The sequence below is a fragment of the Neodiprion fabricii genome, chromosome 3, assembly GCF_021155785.1.
Source record: "Neodiprion fabricii isolate iyNeoFabr1 chromosome 3, iyNeoFabr1.1, whole genome shotgun sequence".
Classification (NCBI taxonomy): Eukaryota; Metazoa; Arthropoda; class Insecta; order Hymenoptera; family Diprionidae; genus Neodiprion; species Neodiprion fabricii.
Window position 1 is genome coordinate 19,782,014 of NC_060241.1, and position 23,295 is coordinate 19,805,308.

At 45.8% G+C, this 23,295-nt stretch overlaps 1 protein-coding gene across 5 annotated transcripts in view; it reads left to right on the plus strand.

Moving 5' to 3' along the window:
• The window catches only part of LOC124177497 (zinc finger homeobox protein 4), a 207,884-nt gene that overhangs the window by 20,753 nt on the left and 163,836 nt on the right, over window positions 1–23,295 (plus strand). For 2 of the 5 annotated variants that reach the window (XM_046559905.1, XM_046559907.1), the window contains exon 1: window positions 18,156–18,872. The exons of 2 other annotated variants lie outside the window; for them this stretch is intronic. The gene's annotated coding sequence lies outside the window, so the exon portion shown is untranslated. Of the gene's footprint in view, window positions 1–18,155; window positions 18,873–23,295 lie in introns of those variants that run through there. One more of the 5 variants, XM_046559911.1, reaches the window with a different exon arrangement.

Here is a 23,295-nt window from a genome sequence, read left to right on the forward strand (position 1 = left end):
TCTCTTAAATTAAACACTTTGGCTTTGATCTCCGTGTAGCCGATGCCACAGCCGCACATCTTGATTTACACGAAACTATCTCTCGTCTCGTCGGTTGTTTGTTTCTCTCAGAGCGAACGGAGCGAGATTGTTTGTTAAGCTAATGTAACACTTGCTCTGCAACTCACCCTGACAAATTTTTCCCCCAATTATAAAAATTGATACGCATTTCTCCATGTACAACCGTAAATGGAAACGGTTTTAGAGGGTGGAAATTTCCGAAGGGATGCACTACCGTCAATTATCGAGGCAGTATAGCGGCCAGGGTAAAATAGAAGTGCAACGGTATCGATAATCGGAGGTTCAGGCCCATCTCGCGGTGTCAACGCGGATGCATTGATGGCTCCCGTTTATAGCGTAATTATTGGCGCATTGTCTAGGGGACAATGCATCGGGCGGAATTGGCATGCAAAAATTGTCGAGCGAAGCGAAGCGCATACGCTACCAAAACAAGAACACCGACCGAACTCACACGCGTGTGAAATAAAATACTCACACACGGAATAAACGGCAATTCCGCCAAGACTGATACGAAAGATCTTACAATTCTGCAATTCCGATTGCGAAAATTCTCATCTGGTCTTGACGCTGAAACGGAAATTTTCGCGAGTGACGAATGGTGAAAATTATCACATGTACGTATAGAATTGGTGTGAATTAGGATTTCCCAATAATTTTATTGCGATTCGCATTGGTTGCAGTTGTACTTGTATGTTTCATACCATGCTTGATTCAAAGGATACATACTTATCATGTTTTGACATGAAATTATTGTATAAATTTTGAAAAAAGTTGCGTTCCATGTTCATTTGATTGATTTAAAGAATGCGTGCGTGTAAAATTGAATCGTGTAATTGAAATGACTCTATTGAAATGACTTTTTAATTTCGACAATCTTTTGGCTTCGATTTTTAAACGAGTCGGTTCTCGAAGAACCGATCCGAGATGGGCCCAGGAATTGACTCTTTCGGAGTAATTGAACATCCCCAACCCGAAAGAGGAAGGAAACGGGACGCGGAGAGCGAAAAGTCGGGCCTAAGGACCGCAACCTATGAATTTGGGGGGTTATTAGTTATTAGATGGCGGCGCGGCTGTTTCGGACTAGGCTCGAGTCGGCCAGAGCCGAGAGTAGGTAATACACTCTATACGCTGCACCGTCTCGAGGATCCAACGAAACCTTTCCCGAGGTTTTTGTTGCCAGATTGGCGGCCATTATGACTGAAATTGGGGCTTAATTGTGCCAGCCGTAATGAGTCGGGTTGCTCTAATGCATCGCCACCACCCCTCGATCCCCGCCTCGCCCCACGCAACACACGTCACGACGTTAAGGCGGGTATATTTCCTTCCCGAAGTGCGTCGAGATGTATACCGGGTGTGTGTGTGCGTTCGTCCACCTTTTCTTACCCGCAATTTGATTTCGCGAAAGTAAACACTTTTTTTTTGCATCTAACAGCCAAGTCTGCAAAAATAATACAAGTTTCTCAAATTATTCCACCGCGAGAAGAAAGAGATCCGTTTCCACTTGTCGCGGTGATGCTCGTTTCGGCTGATCCATCGAGGAGGCTGGTTGACCAAAAATCGATACTTGAAATTATTTTTTTTTTTTCCTACGTGATAGTCGTATGTTTGGTACCTGTCGAGCTAATATCTTTGTGAGCTAGGATGTTTTCTCTGAGAATATATAAATAGAAAATGTAAAGAAAAGCTTGGTGGAGATCAGAAGATTCGTTTCTTTTTTCTTTCAGTAGTTGATTCCAAAAAACCTGCTAGATTGTCGACTACTTCAAAGTAGTTTTTTGAACGATTTTCATGGCTGAAGAATTTAATAATCCAAGAAATACACGATGCTCGATTATGTCGCAATAAAATTGATACGAATTGTCGATTTTATTGTCAGTTTAACCAAGTTCCTTGTCGGAAGATAAACTTTCAATCCATGCCAGATGACCAAGATCAGAATTACAAATTATCTTGATTACAATTATTAGAATTTGCTGTCAGCGTCGATCCTCTTTATTAGCTCTAACCTGACTCAACTTCAGGAAAGTTTCCGAAGTAGGAATGAATTTTGAACCCCCTGAAAAATCCCGCGATAAAAGCTCTCCGGCGTTTGTTCATGGTTTGCAAAGTCCGGGCGCGCAAAGTTCCACCGTAACGATTTGCAGCCCACGTATAATCGATCCCGATACATTTTGCTACTTATCGGCAAGGGCGAGAAGGGAAATCGGGCCGAATCGACTGCGTGTTCGGTACATCCGCGTCTGTCGCGTCCGCCCACGCTTCAAGGAGTTTCACATATTATTTTTATCGATTCGAGCCAACGGCGACTCGTACGTTAAACGTGAATACGACTGATACACGTATACGTGTAACGCGAGCGAGCGATTGGAAATTGTTCCGAGAACATTCCAATCATCGGTTCTTTATTCCGGGGTCGCGGAGGAAAGAGGAAAGAAAAAAATAAAATAAAATACCAGGGTAAAAATAGACTCGTTCTTTGTATTCGGAACGGTTGAATGTTTCACCGACCACCCTGTACATCGGACGGTGACGACGACTAGGACGACGTTGCTGCAAGCACTCGCTACTATGTGGCGACGTTGTATTATTTAATTGCTGTTCCACAGTTGTTTTTTCGTCGCCAGATAATTTGTGTACCTGCTCTCCGGGGTCTCTAGCTTCTCTATCTCCTTTTCCCAAAGCCAGCCAGCCAGCTCTCTAGCCGCAGCTCGCCCTCTTCCTCTCTCTCTCTCTCTCTTTCTCTCCAATTTGTACCGCATACACCATATAGTTTTACTCCTTCCTAATTGCGCGTAATTACCTATGGGGGCCAATTAGCTAGGATTGGCTCCGCGAGCTGCCCGGCGGAACTTACCGAAGGAAGAGAGAAAAGAGAAGATCAAGGAGAAGAAGAGCAGCCGCGAGTTTTCGTCCCTTAATTAAGCTCTGCCTCCGTATACCTTTTTCCTTTATTCACTTATTATGGTACTTCTTCTCTATCCCATGTTCGCAGCACCGCTCGCAGTTTCCCTTCCCTCTCTCGTTTTTCACAACTTCGCAAAATTTCGCAAAATTTCGCGATATCGTCCTTACAGCGTAACGCGGCGTTGCCCGCACAGCGAAAACAGAATTAACGACGTGCGGAATTCTCGGCGCGATTTGGCGTTGAGAAAATTGTCGCTAGCCGGCAAGACGCAGCCTGTGCGCTCATATGCCGCGCGATGTTTTTCGTGTCATCGAGGCTCGGGTGTTGTACAGGGGAGGGTGAAAAAGGAGAAGTGTGTTAAGAGTGATTAATCACTCGTTGTAATTTTTTGTGCCCGCGACGTGCCCGCCGGTCGTTTTAATATTAAAGTAGCCAGTTGCCAGGTGGATTAATTTGCTTTTTGCAACCTTCCGCCGGTGCATCAGCATCGGACGGAGCGACGCGACGGCAGCGGCGCAAACAAACGGGGCTAATTCCTTACGGAGGGCTAAAAATATGCGCGTAGGAAGGAAGGCGCAGGGTGTACTCGAGGGATTCGAGAAATATGGAGGCCTCGCTGCAGCTCGCCGCTTTTGTTGGGCTCGTTGCGGCAGCAGCTCGCAAATAACCGATTCCCGCGTGCAGATTGTACCGGCAATGCTTTCCGCGAGCGATCTCGATATCTCACTCCCACGCCGGCTGCCGAGCGAGATGGAGAGAATAAGGAGCGTTAAGGAGAGGATAAGGAGGAGGAGTGCCTTCGGCGAGAGTGAAAGAGGTCAACGAGCCCGCGGTATTCCCGACCCGAAAGAATCGCGCCTGTAATACCCGTAATGTCGGTAAGCCAAGAGTCGGGGAAAATCGGTTCGAGAACTAATTTCGCGATGCGAGGAGAACGGCCGCCTCTTATATGCGTAAGTGTATGCTTAAGGTACTTTTGGCGAGAATAATGGTGTCCCTGTACGTTGTTGCTGGAGAGAAGTCCGCTTGCAATAAAGCGCAAGCGTCTTCCATTGTCCGACACCCACGATGCCTGCTGCCGGGACTCGGCCGGGATTCTACTTCGCGAGTAGGTAGACGAGGTGGTACAAGAGGCCGGGATGCAAGAGCAGAGAGGACCGAATGCCCGGAGGAGGGACAGGAGCGCGGGACTCTTACAATGTGTCCGGGAGGATCGGGACAATCCGTCATTAGTAAACAAATAGTTTAGCAACCGCCATGCCAGCGGGTCAGCCCTGTGTAAACTAAACAACAATAAACTCTGAGAAAAAGAAATACCACCCTCGGAAATACCAAAAGGCACACCTGGCCGAAAACTACACGTAGGCGAGGTATACCTGATCCTCTCTCCTGCACGCAGGCCTGACCCAACGCGAATTAGCCCCTCGACTGGTCCACGGATGCGGGGGAATGGGAAAAATTTATTTCGAAATTTCATCGTCGCCTCGACGCGTCACTCGCACAATGGAATATTAAATACGCCACGGCGTTCGAGGCTTGCGGAATTCGAGCCGAGGGACTTTGCTGCGCGTACGATTGTACGGGTGAAAAACCGAGTCCTTGAAAAACCGAGTATCTTTATTCTAGAGTCGTATCTCCGGATCGATAACAGTGGATCGGAATATTCCAGGGTAAGATTGAAAGGGTTTCACCCTCGGGTGTCACTGTCTCTGGAAATAGATACGGCCCTGCTCCGAGAGCAAGGTGGTTGAGGAAAATCGACGCTTCTCCCCGGAGCAAGGCTTCAACGACGAAGCGAGACCGGATCGGTTAAAGAATTTCTCGGATTCGTTCAGTCGGTCGGTTCAATTCGAACGCGATTCGATTCATCCGGGAGACATTCGGTTATTTGTAATTCAGCCCCGTGCAGCATGTGGACGAAGAAGAATGTAAGAAGTCGGCGAAGGAGGTGGAGAAAAGAAGGAGACCAGAGGTCCTCGTGGAGTTGGAAGAAGGCGTTAATTGTGAGAAATTTAATGGAGAAGTCTCGTCCCCGATCCATATCCTTCGGGATTTTTGATCCCCTCGTTGAAAACCGGCTTCGGGAAACACGTGGCCCCGTATCGGCCGGAACGGGGATCCGGACGAACTTTCGGTCCCATCGTCGCGGATGGGGATGAAGGGGATTCCGCGAGAGGAGAGATAACGGACGGACGGACGCAGGAACGCGTTATGAAATAAAATGGGTCCGCAACTCAAGGAGGACCGGTCCCGTTCCCCGTCCCTCGTTCCTCCCTTTGTCCCCAGGTCCGCGCGCTAGACCAGGAGGGCGAAGAAGGTCTCGGCGATATTAGCATGACAATGTACTTACCGACCACTCGTTATTACTGGCCATCCCGCGGAGCGTTGGACCCCTCGCCTCGTTCCCCCGAATACGAAGATGAAGAAGCACGGCGAAGAGATAGGTGCCATGCGTATTCCCCTGAACCGAAGCCGAGAGAGCCGCAGAGGCGAGGAGCGGCGTGTTATGGCTTTGTAAAACAGATTCCTAACCAGCAAGAAATAAGGAGTGAAGGGGGGAGAGAGAGAGAGAGAGAGAGAGAGAGGAATCTTTACGACTCGACGATGAACGTTGTTACATGCGGTGGCTCTCCTTTCCCGATTAAAACCACTTTTCTCTCCGCAGCGCCGTTTGCCTCGAGCGTCCTGGTGAACCTATTTGATTGTAGGACTCGCTCCCTCGGGCTCCGGGCTCATTCTTTTCGTGAATGAACGCCAAAGATGGATACCTTTTGGCATTGTCCTGTCCTCGTTCTTTGTTGGCCCCGCGTTGGTCCTGGAATTTCTACGAATCTAACCATTTTACTAGCCCACCGGCTCACAATGGGATCACTCCGTTGCACCGGTACCAGCTTCCCGCACCCAAGGCAGTGCCGAAATCAAGCAATTCCCGAGGGAATCGGTGTTTTTCTTAAATTCGCCGCTGCTTATGGACGCCGACGGCCGCGCTCCTCTTTCGATTAATCCCCGAGGACCGGTAACCCGGATGTGGCGGGTCAGGGAAAGGCGACACCGGCGTCGGGATCGGGAAAATGGTTCTCGCTAATCGCGGGATGACCGAAGGCCTACCTGGACTCCGCTGACCTATGGAATCCATCCGTGCACCGGCCACGCCGTGCGCTGCACCGTGAGAAACAGTATTTCACCTGGGCGCAACAACGAGTCGGATAGGACGACCATGCGACCAGCCGAATAATGGAAGGCCCCACCTTGCAACCCCCTTTTGTCTCCCCTGACGCCTGTCCATCCCTTCCCAGCAACGGTGCGGAGAGAATTAACCAGAGGTGGCCTCTGTGTGTAACGAAAAAAGGTCTTTCTTTAGAAGAAGCAGTCGCGCATGTGACCCGAGCCCCGTTCACGTGGCGTACCTGGTGCCCGGCATCATCGGACCATTGGAACGGACCCATTGATATTATTGGTAAATGGTGCCGGGTGGGGAGGGAGCGAGGCAGCAAGTCATTAGACAAGAAAATTTCTCTGAAATCGTAAAATTTCCCTCGAGGAACGATCGCCGTACGAGGAAGTGCGTTGTAAACAGGACGCCTCGAGTGATCGTGTGAAAATCGACGCCGATCCGTCTTCGTTTCTGTTATTGAGAAAAGAAGAGAGCGAGAGAGAGGAAAAAAATTAACGATCGACACCTTTCGAAAGCTTTTCTTGGAGCAAAGAACGCATTATGCGCAAGACAAGTCAGCTCGATGCAAGCACGCATACCCGCATAGACCAAGGGAATAATGAAATCCCGCGGCAACTTTCACGCTTCGTTACAATTCTTTCCGATGATCGATATTTTTCGTACCCACACGAAATGGATCCAATCGCGCCGAGGACGGCGAATCGGGCAAAGACCTTCCGCGGCTCCGCGGTACGAGCGGCTCGGGCACAAAGCGTTGACCAATTAACACGCTCCGAGCCGAAGAAAAAGACAGACAAAACGGAACAATCACTCTTTGGTATAACTAGACGGATGGAAGCGGCCCGGCTCATCGAGCGGGATGACTAACTCGGCGGTGTCAAAGGTCGCCCGCACCGTACGGTGATCCCGACGCCGACGCGGTGAGAAATTGAAAAGAACCGCGATGCGCGAGACTTAGCGGTAAACAAAGAGAGACGGGAGTACGCGGAGGTGAAATCGTGGGCAAAACAAAAGCCGGGCTTTGTTTTCATAATTTTCATGCCCCGAGCCCGACGACCAACTCCGGGATGCGGCCAGGAACGGTCGGGGAAACAAGATATGGGAAAGGCGAAGAAGAAGTAACAGCGGCAGCACCCGCCGGTAGTATTTTCACGCTCGATTAAGCCCGTGCCTCCTTCTCATCGTCCTGCCGTCCTCTTTGTCCCGCGTTACCAAAAAGGAGAGAGGATGAGGGTAGGAAAAAAAAATAAAAAAATAAAAAGAACAACAACGCCGTCCGAAAACTGAAGAAAACAAAAGAAACCGAGGATAGAGAAGAAAACAACACGAGTAAATAAGACAACAGATCTAAGCCGAGATAAGGTTGTCAGGTACGAAATTTTCGGCGTCACGCTCCCGTATTAACAGGACGCAACCCCGTGCGCTTAATATAACCGTATACAGGCCGTGGCGCGGTGTGCAACTTCGTTCAATCCAGTTTGAAAAACGTGCAAACATTTTCTCGTCTCTCCGTTGGCACGCAATAAGCATTCAGCAGTGTCCATCGGGGACAGTCGGCAGGATCGCGAGGCTATGTACGATCCTCGCACGGCATCAAGACAAAGGATTCTGGCTTTCACACGGGGAGGCCGCCCCAGCCATCCTCGGTCCAAGGGTTCCTACCCCCCTTGGCATTATGCGATCATCACCCGACCCGACCGGTCATCACCTGGCGAAAGGAGTGCGCAAAGTTCGTTACCGAATGAATTAATTTATGCATCGACGAGCCGGGAGCGTGGCGTCCGGCGAACCTCGGCTCTGATCCTGTCGAAGAACAATCCGGAAGCCCGGGGCGCAGCTGATGCCGGGTCCCCAGCCGATATCGCGATCCGGAACAGAGCGCGCCCGGGGGGAAACACTGTCGAATAAGTTTGGCTGCGCCCATTCGACTCCCCGCCTTAATTGGGCCTTCGTACCTGTCTTCCTCTAATCGGGCCTGTGCGAACGGTCCCCTGCGCACTCGGCGAGTGCAGTCAGCCGTTGCACGCGTCAAGTCCTTGAGATTTTTCCACCCCCCTGCCAACCCTTCGCGAGTCGAGGGATGCGGATGTCGCCCGGGTTTCCCGGATACCGCGGGAAGATTCTCCGCTCCATCCGACCATTCATGCCGGGTGGTCGACGGGCGATGGAAAGCCACTTGCCCACGCAGCCACGAGGTTTCGTCCTCCTGGGGCAGCGAGGCTGGACGCGGGGGCGGAGAAGCCACGTGCGTGCGTGTTGGGACAGGCAATAAGGCCAGTTGTAAAACTTGGCTTAAGATCGAGCTCCGGCGTTCCGAGTCAGTGGGTCACGACGAGTCGGTTGACATTGACTTTGTTTGGTCTAATTCCTACGGATCGCGTCGGCCGAAGTATCCGTGGACCAAGCGGTCCGGGACGGGCGTACGATCGCTGAGTGGATGTGTACAGCGGTATGTGGCATCCGGCCGAGAGGCGGAAAGATAAAGGGAGGACGGGGCCGATGGGGCGGGACATTAAAAGGGACATTAAGAACGGCCACAGATCACGCGCAAGGAGATCTCGGGGCACGTATGAGCCAGTGCCGGTCGGGACCTCATAACTCCTTATAATGTCCTCTTCTGCGGGATGCCTGCCGTGCACCAGCCACCCCCGCCACCCTCCGACGAGGGGGAGGCCACGGGGTCGAAGGCGCTGCGACGCCATAATCTCGCGGTAGGGCCCGGCACGGACCCTGCAGGGCTACGGAGTTGTGTGTATATGGGACTGCCAGCCAGCGCCCTGCCCCCACCCACCCTCCCTCCCTCCCTCCCACCCTTTCTCCCCCGCTCCGCATAAGAGAGTTAATCTTGATATAATGGCTGCTCGACTGTCGCAGCCCGCAAGACAATGCGCGGAGAGAAATATATCGCCGGGTACCGCCGCTCTCTGCCCTGCCTGCCAGCCTGACTACCTACCGCCATTATAAACCATCTTAAACCATTCCGAACGGCTTAAGCCGCCTCTCGAACCTTCGTCCGCAACTCGAGCAACACCTTATCCGCCCCTCTCGACACCGTGGAAACTCAACACTGTCTCTACCACGGTGTGATTCAGCCCTGTCCCCTTCACCGGCGGTCCATCCTTGGGATTTTTGCGATCTCGTTGGCGCTCCGGCTTCTCCTACCCAGCAACGTTTGTTCCTCATTTTTACAGCCAATCCTAACTTTGCCGCTTTTTATCGGCGAAAACGCAACACGGATACGACGTTGATCTGGTTTTTTATTCAAAAGAGTTGGGATTGAATTGACGAGATGATATTATTTGGAACACTGCTCACGGATCATCTGCAAGAATGACGCACAGTGGCACGGAACTCGGGACATTCTTCAGACCCTATCGACTTCTTTTGCGTTATTTGACAAAATGTTTTGTTCAGCTTCGTCAGAAATTGGCCACGACTGGGACCACAAATTTTGGTCGTACGGGTCGAGTCTTGATAAATTGACATTTCTTGGGCGACATCCAGTTCTTTATATGCTCGTGATATACTCGAAGTACTGTTTCGGCGTACTGCGAAGAAAACGAACATTTACCAGAGCAGAATTACTCGGTAATTGCGAACCTTCGAGATAATCATCGGTCGTATTTCAATTGCTTAAGGTTCCTGAATTTTCAAGTTGCACGGTAAATTACGATAAGAATTGTTTCAGCGATAATATTTCAATCAATCCAGTGGTGAAAACTTTTCCACAGAGCAGCTATTTATCACGCTGGTTTGAAAATTGCAATGCACTTACTTCAAAAATCTGTACAACTGTTTTTCCATTCGGCGAACTTCTCGGCAATCGAGTATAATTGTTGCATATTAGGGTGTTTCGGAAAAAATAATTTACAATTTTCCTTCGTGGCACCCCCTAAGAAGTTTGTTTATGCTAATAGAAAGATTCTATGAAAAAATAAGCGTCCTGCGTTATGAGGAAGATCACGCTCATTTGATTCTGCATTTACTTTTATCTTCTGTTTTTTGAATCTATGAAGCATTACGTTTTAGCATTTGAATTGTTATTTCTTTCCTGACATTTATATTCAACCCAAAGATCACGATTTTTCACTCTCCTAAATTATAACTGTCTTATAAGATTGAATAAATAATGAAAAAGTCGTCAGATACACTTCTCAAACATCAACCAGAGACTCAGTATTACAAATGTTGGGTCTTTTTGTGACTTAAATTCATATTATGGTCGACGAAAGCGATGAAAAAAATTTGTATCCGGAATTCTTTGTAAATTCGAACAAGTGTTCAAATAAAATTCAAAAACTTAGCCCAACCGAACCTGAACAAACTTCTCAGAGAGTGCCATTGTAAAAAATCGCTAATTAGTTCTTTCTGCAACACCCTAACGTATAAGTAGAATACCGAAGAGCAGTTTTTCACGAATTTTCGCGTGACTAATACAAATATCAAGTGGTTATTGAAACCAGAATGAGTTTAAAAAGCCTGAACCTCGATCCATACCTTAATTTTTTTCAACATCCCATGTAAAAAACTGTATTCTTGTCTACATTCACCCAAATTAACGGTACATGTAACTTCATCGTAAGTATTCGTAGTTCGTGCAGCTGCAGCCGAACGACGGATCGTACAATTCGCAATTCGCGATTGCCAAATCCCGGATACCGAGGCACGACTGGTCCCAAGGTGCTCGGGGCATTTGAATCTTCACAGACTCATAATCTGATCTCATATTAACCGCCGCCCTCCCCCGCCACAATTTTTATGCAGATCAGGGTAGAGAGCCTGTAGATCAAGAGCGCCCCGGGTGGGAAGCTGGTCAGTATAAACGCATTATAATATCCTCTCGCTCCCCGCACTCTCATCCGTGCCTCACGGCTCTTCCAGCTTCGCCTTTCCTCGTCCTCTTCCTCCTCCCCACCCAAGAGCAGCTGGACCACCGATCTCAGGGTCGTCGCGCAATTCCTTCGTCCAACCACCGCCATGCGATGCAGCCTCCAATGACGATCAGGGTTGGCCTCGATCGATAATTAGCCGTTAGTGGTTACGCCGGTAACAAAATGAATAAAAAATAAATGAGTAAAGAGAGAGAAAAAAAAAAAAAAAACGAATACGATTCGCAAAGGTCCTGAAAGAAAACCAATTCCCGGGGTTCGTATCGCCTGCAGGGCAACATTTCAGATCAGCAATATATTCCGAACGGATTCAGTTTGAACGTTTTCGGAGCTATGCATCCGTTTTAAGACGCTCAGAAGTAGAAAAAAAAAGAAACGGTATATAATGCTATAAATTTACTGGAGAAAAATAATTGTGTAAAAAATTTAAAATGGATAGATCGATAACAATTAATGTGACCGTGGCGATGTTTGTCAAATTTATAGCCCTTATACAAGAAAGTTGATATAAGATACTAAAAATAGGCAAATTACAATAAAATAGAAACAGAAAAAGCAAATGGATGTACAGAATTTTGCATGAAGAATAGATGTAGTAAATAAATGAGGTGAAATTGAAGTAAAATCCCGTGAAGCGTATAAAAAGATGAACTTGAAACTAAGGATGGTATAAAATAAAATCGAGAGATTGCTCCATACACTTTTCTGGTAATGTATAATAAAAATATGCAGCTGCGTATATAAATAATTGTGCGAGGAGTGTTATTTTTTAAATACATTTGTCCTGCTCGGAAAAAACTGATCCCTTTTGTGGAATTTTCAGGATCCAATTCCGGATATTTATTGGAAACCTTTCCAACTATTGGTTCCTTTTTAGCTACGTAAAAATAAGATTGAAGGTCCTCGTGTCTAGCAAAAAATTTCCTCCAATTCATTGGAAAACCATTTGGGACTTGAACGATATGTTACATATGCGCGAATCGAATCACTCAGAATTGAATCGGTGGGAATTTATAACAGTCGAAATCTTCAATTGCTACAGACTTCGAATTATCGGGAACTCCGATGAATCGTTCATTCGATTGATCGATTAATCGACCTTTACGATCGTCTTTTTCAGATCGATCGATGAAAACTCCTCCGTGTATCTTTTGAAATCCTTGAATACTTTGAAAATTTTTGAAATCCCATGGATCATTTGAAATTATTTGACGTCTTTGCATTACTCTAAAATATTGTGAACTCTGAAATCTGTTGAAATCCTGAAACGTTAGAATCAGGTGTACACCAAAATTGACGAGTGATTAACCTTTCTAATACAATATACAATTTTGACCATGGGGAATTTTGACGCGCACCCCCAAAGCCGCTGCTTGCTTACCCAGCTCGAACTCGACGTACACATAAAGGGGGTGAGTGGGGGATGTTTTTGCGCTCGAGCAAATGATCTCCCCGAGCGTAAAATCGAGCGATAGATTGTCGGGGGTTTGCCGGGTCTTCCCTGGCGAAGCGCGGCGCGGCGATAACGCCTGGATTCCAGGGGTCCTTCATCCCCTTTCACCCCGCGCCGAACTAGAGTAGTAAGACTATTTCACGAGGAGGAGGTATAAGAGAGTCGGGCGAGCAGCCAGCGTCTCATACACGCGAGGATACCGCTTCTCCTACGGAATCTCCAAGGGGTAGTTGCCACGGCCATTAATTCATCTGCTCGTTGATTGCCTCTCCCTCCCTCTCTCTCTTTCTCTCTCGGCACTCTCCTCTAATTAATTTCTAACTTCGATCCGCGCCACGCGAGCTTGTACGATATGAGAGTAATTCCCGCTATTTTTGTTATCCGCGGTATTTTCCACCCCGCGGATTCCGCGAGGGTTTTCCAATGCACTTCCAGCAATTCGAACGCCGCCGCGCGCTTCGTAATTAGTGCGCAATAAGCCCCGGGCCGGATAGCAGAGTGCCTGCGCAAACTGGAGACGGATGATCTCGACTCTGTTCCAACAAGATCGATACGAGGGATCTGGGATATCGATCTTTCGAATCGATTCTTAACTATTTCGATTTTGCATTATTCGATATTTCTTGATACCTTCTTGATTATAACAAATTCTAAACGACTTCCAGTTCGGCGGTTCTCACTTTCTATTCGCAAACTATAAACGAGTTTGGACGCAGGAACTGAAATTTTCGCGAGTGATGCATGCTGCAAATTATTAGTTATACGTGCGTAGAATTAGTCTGCACGGTAGAATTACTGTTTGACATGCATTGGTTTTGGTACGTGTATATTTAACCTCATACACCCTGCAATTAAGAATCTATATTTCAATTGTACTTTTACACTTTAAGATGAAATTGCATATCATTAGTATTCGCAAAAACAAACGATCGTTTCATTTTTGTAGGACCTTGTAAAAAATGAAATACTACTTCGAAAATCATGTTTCATTCGCTCATCGTTTAAAAGAAAAAACCGTTTAAAAATAATTCATGATTTTTCACTATTACGATTTTTCATCGACCGATTCGGAAAATCGGTTATTTTGTCAGCATCGAATGTCTTCGGCGAAATTGCGAGTTTCAGGTACCCGCGCAGGGCACGTTCGTGTGCGCAATAATTACGCGCTTATGCGTTCGTGAACGCGACCCGAAACGGGACGGCGAATAAACGAACGAACGAACGAACGGTCGGTCGGTCGGTCGGATGGATGGATGGACGGACGGACGGACATATGGTCGACTGCCTCGGCCGATTAGACACATTTGCATCACAATACTATACTCGGCCCGCCATCCACCACCACCACCACCACCACCACCACCACCACCGCCGCCGACCGCTTTATTGCACGTCTGTGCCGGGTATTAAACGTAGTATGCGCCTCTTATTTCGACAGTGTGGTGCCCGGTGATGATTATGATGACGGTGTACGGGAGGATCGAGCTGTGTGTTGGTTACTCCCGGCATGTACGGGGTGGCGGGTTTTATTTCCAAACACGCGATCTTTCGCCATGCGTAAAGTAGGTATATACTCCTCACGTCGATACCTCGTGAACGTTCCGAAGGTATCAATCGTCGCCCACAGCGAGTAAGCGATCCGCGAGATTCGACCGACTTGTAGAATCCATTAAGGCTGCGACCGCATCCGCGTTTATCGTAGCAAAATGAAAATTCTACTCAGATAAAACGAACTTACTCGCAGTTGGGAACATTCGGATTAAGATTCGTGGTATCTGACCTATCCTAACTCGACCCAACCCAACCTAATACAGTTGAGAATATTTTAATATTTTGAGATCGATGTTGCCTCAATCATTAATATCTTCAAAACCATTGATCTGGTTGTAATGACAGAATACAAAATAATTAAAATCGGTTCAGTAGTTCTTGAGTTATGAGCGAATATACGTCAGAAAGACTTTGAGTCTTACACGTGATGTATACAGTATGCAAAGATTCATGATTTATCCCAAATATCGTTATATAGTATACACTTTTGTTGGTAAATTTATAATCCATTATAACCTCTAATCGGTGTTTATCTGAAACAAATCGTTGCGTAACATATTTGCAGGAGTCAATTGTTTTCTCGGCTTATGTAGACAATTTTCGAGTGCTTTATTCGACTATCGAGGAGGATTGAAAAAATATTTTCGGAAATTCCTGAATTTTCCAACTTCTTTCAGTGACCTCGAACGATTTTTTGTTTTTTTTTTTGCTCGACAGTAATAAAAAGATCGTTAAAGTTACATCAAAATAGCCTCGAAAAGGAATAATAACCGCATAATCTTTATATTACAATTAAGCTTTACTTTTTTTACACATCTGTATTTAAATATTCGAGTGTTATTCTACAAGATTGGACTTTGATTGGATGAAAATTTGTGTGTTGGTAAAAACATGGCAGACATATTTTTTCATTAATAGATGAATACGTGAGTTGCGTTTTTTCTTCATTCTCCACGCAAAACTCCGTGATCCACAACCCGTCGACGAGCAAAGGGCACGACGAGGAACTCCAACGAAAGGTACCACAAGTCTTGACAAATTTCCACGATAGCTGCAGATCCTTGCTTTTTGGGACACCCTGTGCATGCGTAAACGTGTGTGACCGGCATGCTCTGCGCCTAAGCCCGAGCTAACCCAACCCAGCAGAGGCTCGAACCAGGCTAAACAACACGCGAACCATATAATAGCACTTAACTCGGCAAAAAACGTCGCAGCTTTCGGAAGTGCCTTTGTTTACGCAATCCAAGTGGCGTTGCCACGTATGGTGCATGCGAACGCGTGCTCAGGGTGTTCGGAGCGAAGTAGCCGAGCCAGATTCGCCGTCACGTTCAAACCTTGCCTCGCGGTCAATGTCGGGTACACGTGGAGGAAAAGGGGCTTTTCTTCCACCTGCATCGCAATTTGCCTATTTTGGCCGAGAAACATCGAGGCTTTGCGGTCCGGGCACAGCAGTAGTGAAGCCGGTTTCTCGTCAGACTCGAGAACCGCTCTTATACTCGCTTGGAGTAGGTAATTATATCTCGCGGTTTATCAGGCTTTAGATACAGACCATTGGACTCGTTTCAATCTTCGCGGTAATTTATATACCAAAGATACAGTGGGGTAAAAAGGAGAAGAAGAAGAAGAAGAAGAAGAAGAGGAAAAATAATATAGGAAGAAAAGTTTCGCTTCTTCGAAAGAATTTGAGAATTGATCAATTCTTTCTTCATCGTTGATCAATTAGTCTGATTTTCGGAAGATACGTTTGAAAGAAAGTTGTTTGGGTATAAAAGGTACAACAATGTTCCTCAATTCGCATGTTCAAATTTCAGTCCGTTTTCATCCGAAAACATATATATATATCAGGCATTGCACAGTTTCGAATACTTTTTACAGCTCATAAATAGCGAATCGTAACAATTAATTACTTGTCGAGCGTAAAATAGTTTATTCCTTGTTTTTCAAAGGGCAAGCTTCGGCCGAGGTCGTCGTCCTCGATATCGGATATAATACCGCATAAAGTACAGAAAGTTATAACTATACTTGCTGACGCATACATACGCATACATACATACGTACGTATGTGCATAAGTAGAGACAGAATCACGTATTACTTTGTTGTTCGCGCGATTGTTTGAAAATAATTATAGACCGTGTTCGGCCAACAATAATTATATTTGTCGTAAAATGAAGCCGCGCGAGTAATTGTCGAGGCTACGCGCTTTGATTGCGTCGTTGGCACACACTCGCAACAACACCCAGGTTATACCCACTACTTAGCACATATGTTACAACCATCCCGTACTAGCCACGCGGCTACAATTGCTCCGATTCAATTTTATTGTCGAAATTCAAACGCGACATGCAGGAAAAAAGTTGCAAACTCTTCGTATTTAATTTATTTTCTCGGCACGTATCAATTTTGCTTATTCTCTTACTCTTCGATTATAATAATCGATATTATATGAACGAATTTTCTGCCGCTGAGATCCACTGGACGTGTGATTAACGTTCTACGATTCTCAGATTCTTACGACAGTTGCGAAGTGTCGAAAGAAATTAGCCGTATACCAAAATACAGCAAAAGAATTTGGAATATTAAAATTCACTGATTTAGCTAAAATTGATTTGCGACTTGAGAAAAAAATGCTTATGTCAAAGAAGAGAATTTTAGTTATAACAATTGTTGCCCGTTATGGCTGACATTTAGCTTCGCCAAGTCACATTTATCGGGATTGAATAAATTTGATTGAAAAATATTTTAAACGTCACGAAAACAGTGAATTTACCACTGCGGATTCATTAAATATTTTTTCTCAATTAAGTATCAATGTATTTTTCATAGAACGATATTCGTGCCGCGGGGTACTTAAATCGCGACAAATACTACAACATGCCACCGCGTCAAGCGAAGAGCGAGTGTGTCCGAATTGTTGTGGATAGAATCGAACGAGGTCGATTAGTGCTGAATTGACACCGAACAACATCGTAGTGCTTTAATTATTTCTTATTATCGTTGTTACTTATATTTCGTTTCTCCGCTCTAAGACACGTATTGAAAAAAGCGTCTAGTCAAATAAGAGATGTACATGCTGCATAAACGTAACTCAATCTATAATTTATGACGAATAACTAAAAGAAACGGTGACATTTAGCAGGCTAAACGATCGACTGCGCGTGCGCAAAATAATCGAATTCGATTGGTCGGCAAGATGCTACCGCGCAATATTTACGTCTGCAAGACAGGGTAAGTAACGTACTCGAAACTAGTCACGAGATGTCAAACTCTCTCGCGTTAAGTGGTGAATTGTAACAACGTCGCTACGATGACTCGTAGCAGTCATCGACCTTCGGTCAACCGACAATAAAGGTTTACCAAGTTCACCCAAATTGCTGCACGAATTGTTCGACATCTGTTTAGCCTAAGAAAAAAAAAAATTGGCACCACCGACATAAGCTCTAAACAAGCCGCGTTTGACGGCTGAAGATTGAGGTGGCTGGCCTGCGCGAAGATCCGCCACAGCTCGCGCATGCGCAGCCGCGCACTAGATCTGTCAAGTTTCACAATTTCCTCCCGTGTAACAGTTCGAAAATCGTCGACGCCATCGCTCGGCGCAGAATTTCGCGAACCTCCAAGAAACCTCCGATTCGAATTGAGGGGACCTTCCGGCCCTTAACTGGAAATACAGGTCCGCTAAGGCCCCACACAATGGACTAACGAGGATCGGGGGCCGCGAGGTGGCAGGCAGGTACCCTCGTATGAAAATTGTACACCTCGCGAGGTGACGTCACGACTCCGAGGCGTTTGTTTAACGAGTGTGTCCAGGCGGCGGCGGGCGGCGGGGCGGGGGGGGGCAGACGGCAGGCGGCGGCGGGGGAAACGGCTAGAGGGGGACAAGAGAGAGAGAGGGGGCGTAGTAGTATCGTGTCGGACGCTGGACGAGGCGCACGCTGCCCGCGCGGACCACGCGGCTAATTGCGAACGGGAATCTCCGCGATTACTCGCCCTCTTCATCCCTCCCGATCCGCCCTTCCGCCTACCCCCCCACCCACCCCCCCCCCCCCCTGCCGCGCGAGGCGAAAACCGCGAGTGACGCGCGAACACCCCTTTCAGAGAATTAGTAAGAGAGGCGGGAGGGGGCGAAGAGACTTGTGTCGAGAGGGGGAAACGGCGCGGCCACCCAACCTTGCGTCCATCCACCCGCCTACCTCCGATTCCTCGCGTTAAACGACCACGTGACGGACCCTGCTACCGGCAGTACGCCGTCGATCTTCCCTTCCTCTCGACGCGATCAGCCAGCCACGAGCATTACCCGGCAATGTCCTACGTTATCCTCGGAGTCAAGTTCAACCGGTGTATGTACAACGACTCGTCCGACAGCGTAAAAACACAACGGGTCTAATCTCTTTGTTGCACGAGACTCGGTTCGAGAAAGGAAAAAGGGAAACGGTCGGCAATCCTTTCGAGTGAAGTTTTTTTCGGGCTCACCTCGGCCACGTGTGCCGCGTGTTTTGGGTGAGCACGTGTTCGCCGGCCTAGGCCAACGTGCCTTCCGACCTCTGACGAAGGGCTTCTGTTTACAAAGCCGAGTTTCTACTATCCTCGGAGAATCGTGCGTATGCCTGGTTTGTGCGTCGCGCAGGCTCGAAACGAGCATGATCGAATGACGATCGTACCGGTATCGAAAACCGAACGGACCCTGCATGTTACTTCGATCTACGTACGCGGATGTTTCTACGCGCAGGTGTGAGTGGTGAGTGCAGGGCGACGTTGGAAATGTGTGAGAGTGCGTTCGAGACTATTTGCCATTTGTGCAAATACCCGGCGCAGAGTTAATCACTAGCAGTGGACGAAACGAGGTGGGTATTCGTTGTTGTGAGAAGGCCGGTCGCGCTGTGCGTATATCTTGGAACGAACGGATCGAGGGACCGAATTCCTTAATTCCCGTAATTACGTCTCCGTTGTAATTAGCGCGGGGTGCAGGAGACAGCCGGATGTCTGCAAGGTGCCGGGCAACTGGCCGCGCGGCTTGGCAATTAATAATTAATAGCCGGAGGGGCGTTAATTAATCGGGCATACGCGTCGCCTCTCCGAGTTTATGCCCGAGCCGCTCTGTGCCCGTGTGTTATACCGGACGGCCGTCAAGACGACTGTTGTACTAATTACAATTTATAATTAACTAACTTTTAAACTACGCAAGGTCCCGCGGCGCTACATTGCTCGACACGCTCTTGCCTCTCACCGCGTCTTTAGTTATTCAGGGTGATTCTCTCGCAGTTTTGGCCGAAGGGGTTAATCAATCGCTTGCTCCCAAGGGAGCTCGAAGTGTCTTTTCAATTTTATAGGGTGCAGCTACGGTTCTAAGCAGAGTTCTTTACTCTTCGAAAATGGAAAACTTTCCTCGCATTCAAAAATTTTAGAAACATCCAATAACGACGAATTAACGGTTGGATACGACGTCTATTCGATCGTCGTAACTCGCACGGCTGAAGTTAGTAACGTCACCGTATCGAAACGTTGAAACAAGAATTACTATTTTGCACCGATAGAATAACCGTAAGAAGCTGTATTTACGAAATGTGAGTTTTTTTCATGCTCCGTTAACGGTTTCGAAATAACGAGTTTTTCTAAAGATGGATCGTTACGGTATGGTTACAAACTTCGGATTGATAAGAATTCAACATTTCACATACTGTCGCATGTTGCCTTGAGTAATCTAAAAACAATAAATTAATAGTTGGATCTAATATGTATTCAACCCTTCTAATTCACCATTTTGTATACTCGAATCGTGAACTTCGTTCGATTACCTTTTTGGAAAAAACCGGTATTTCACAAGCTTAAGAAAACCCAGTAGACAAGTATTCCTCTGTACAGTATCAGTTCGAATTTCGTTCGATTCCAATCTTACGATTCTGCTCGATAAGGAACGTATCAACCCGTGTTCTTTATTTCTGTAAATATTTCAAAAAGTAATCCAAAGTCACCGATTCTCATTGTCAAAGGATTTCTTCGAGCCTGAATTGCCTTGTAAGTCGATGCCTTCACCTTTAGCAATCACCGAGTAATTACTTTTACGTGGGTACTTAGCAATCGTCGATCGATTATCTCTCAATTATTTTGAACGTCTTATTGCACCTAGGCGCTCATTGCCAACGCTCTAGTAAAATACAGCGGTGAAATCATCATTCTGAGACGGTGTATCGAACGTACACATCGTGAACTTGTTCAGTCGAGTACCGAGTTGCACAAAAAACTCCCGCGATTCTTCGATCTTTCAACTTTCTTCCGATACCATTTCACACGAGACTTCTACCTGATCCCAGCTTTACTCTCGGTTATAATTGTTATAAACTTGCTTTTCGTTTCAATTTTATTTTCAATCAAATTTTCACCTTGCGTGTAGCGAACTGTTCGGTCACACGTTGGAAAAAAGTAAATAGAAAAATAAGATTTTCACTCGACGCTCGCGTAACGAATACGTGTATCAGCCGTCGATCCGTGTCGATCCATAAATTTTTAGTATGCAAGTATTACAGCTTCGTGTTCTTTGTTTTTGTTTAAATAAAAAACCTCAGGCGTATGTACAAGATTGGTACATTATATACCCATACCTAGGTATATAATATTATCTCGAAATCGTTAAAGTTACATCAGTCTTGTGATAATTCACATGCATGATCATTACTGGGTCATTTCACCGTAGGTGAACATACCAGCCGCCGCAATGCCTTCTTCCGTCACTTTCCAGCATATCGTCATCTCCTTCTCCCCGTAAGCGTATGCATGCGCACAGGCACGGTGTGAATATTACGGATATACACGCGCCTGCACTTATCCGCAGAATTATATAGTCCAGCCTATAAGCTATGCACCTGAATTAATTGCTCGTAATTGTTCAACGCGCCTTGTACCCACACACGTGTACCATTCGTATATATTTCTTAACACCGACGTGATCACGAGTCTCACACGCAACGTGATCGTAGACCCGTATATACGTATATATATATATATATATATGCTTGATAATTACACGTGTCAGCACTGGTTCAAATACAAATTTATGTTCTTTTTTTTATCTCTTCTTGAATCTCTGCAATTGCTTTGCCGTGCAGTTTAATTAACGCTACAGGATCATTTTTTTTTATTTCGTTATTTTTTGCTTTTTTTTCTTTTTTTCTTTTCGAGATCAATTTATTCGAAGCTAGCGATTCGTACAACGACAACATGAAAATAAAGGTTATGTGTATAGTGGCAAAGCAGTTCCTACAGGCCGGATGACACGGGCCAGTCAATAATTGATTAGTTCCGTATCGATCGGTCTGGGATATTTGTTACAATCGGTATAAATACGGAAAAAAGATAGGACAGAGAGAGAGAGAGAGATATAGAGAGAGAGAGAGAGAGAGAGAGAAAACTAGCACCACCACCACCGCCACCACGACTGCTGAGTGAGAGGGAATGAGGAAAAAAATATATATATATTCTATATTCCTCTGGAAATTACGGTCATTAGAAGAGGTCTATACTACCCGCAGGGACCAGACGTCGAGTAATCGAACAGAAAGGCCCGAGAGAGAGAGAGAGAGAGAGAGAGTTAGGGAGAGGGGGGCAAGGAGAGTGAGAAATGAAATGAAATGATAAATCGGCGCGAACTAACCCGCGCGTAAGACGTAGAAACACGCATTAGTGTGCAAATGAAGGAGTTCCACGCGCCCCGGCGAGTTCAGCCACCCTTAGCTTCGAGGGATGTCTAGCCATCGTCGGGGAAAAAGTAATCTGCTCCTATTTTTTCCCCACCTTCTCTCCTTTCGCCGATATATCGCATATCAGAAATTGATTGTTCGATCGGTCGGAGTCTCAGAGGCTGAATTATCTAATTTTTCTGAAATTAGAAAAGAAAAAAGCAAAAAGCAAACCCATAATCGTAATTTTGAATTGTATGCAAATTTAACGAACATTTTTTTCAATGAGTTTTGATTCACGCGTTGTATCGAACTATATTCCGTAGTATGAAAATATATGGACGTAGAAGAATGAAATTGTATACACACGGTGGGAAAGGATTGTTTGAGTCAGGTGATATTCGTTTCATTCAATCAAATGCTACAGTCAAGTGCGGCGAGAGAGACGCGATACTTACTTAATTCAAAAATATGCTTTTGTTGGACGACGTATTTGTGTCAAGTTATAATGTAGAATTGAATCAAGCCGTTGAATGATCGTGCTGACTATCGATTTATTCAAGGTAATTCGGCGCGAGTTCCTTGAAGTAATTTAAATTTCGTATAATTATCAAGAAAATGTTTGATCGGAATGACTAAAAATTTGATCGAACGTACCTCGAATCATTTTCTTTTAAAAATATGAATTCTTTTTATTAAAACAAATTGAGCTTGCTTTATTTCATGTTTTGTTGAGTCAAGAGTTCAGTGATTGAAACAATTAATGAAAGTTGTTGCCACGAAAATCTTTTGCAATGACTCTACATCAGAGTTGTTCAAGCACGGAAAATGTATTCTTCGAACGATATCATTTGTAATTCTAATGACTCAAACTTTGGACGGTTTTCCCCGATAATTGTTAGGTGAAACCCGAAAACTTATTGTCGCATATGTAAAAGTATAAATTGAACATTTGTCAATAGCTTTTGTTCATTTGTAGTCAATATCAATTTCTATAACTCGAAACTTGCTATTACGCTTTCTTCGTTTGCAGTAATATGTCTGATAACCAATTTATCTACCTACCTACCAGTACACTGATGTTTACGACGAATATATTCTCTACTTGTTTCCGTCGACGAATTTGCGACTTGAAGAAAGAATACTTAAAACTTCAAATGAATTGATATTTAGTCGACTCAGTTTGGAAAACGCATTAAAAAATTTCACGCGATCGCGACAAGAAAGGCTTTCTTTGAATCAAGGAATTCGCTTGACTAAATCACTTTGACAAACCTACTGAATAGAAATTGTCGAATTGACATTATCGTATTTGTAACTGATAAGAGATACTAGATCGAAGCGAATGGACTCCAACGAAATCTATTCTCTTGGTACAAGAATTTCTTTCTCTCCGTGAAGCGGTCAATTGAAGACGTTCGATTATCTGTTAATAAGGGATTTCCGAATTTGGTGAATCTGCTGCGCAGCATCAAAATATAAGGTGAACGAAATAAGAAGGTGGGAAAAAAAGGCTGAAAACACGCACTGGCCAGAGGATGGAGGGTGTGAGTTGTGTGGGTGGGTATTGCGGGTGGGAAATACGTCCGTATAT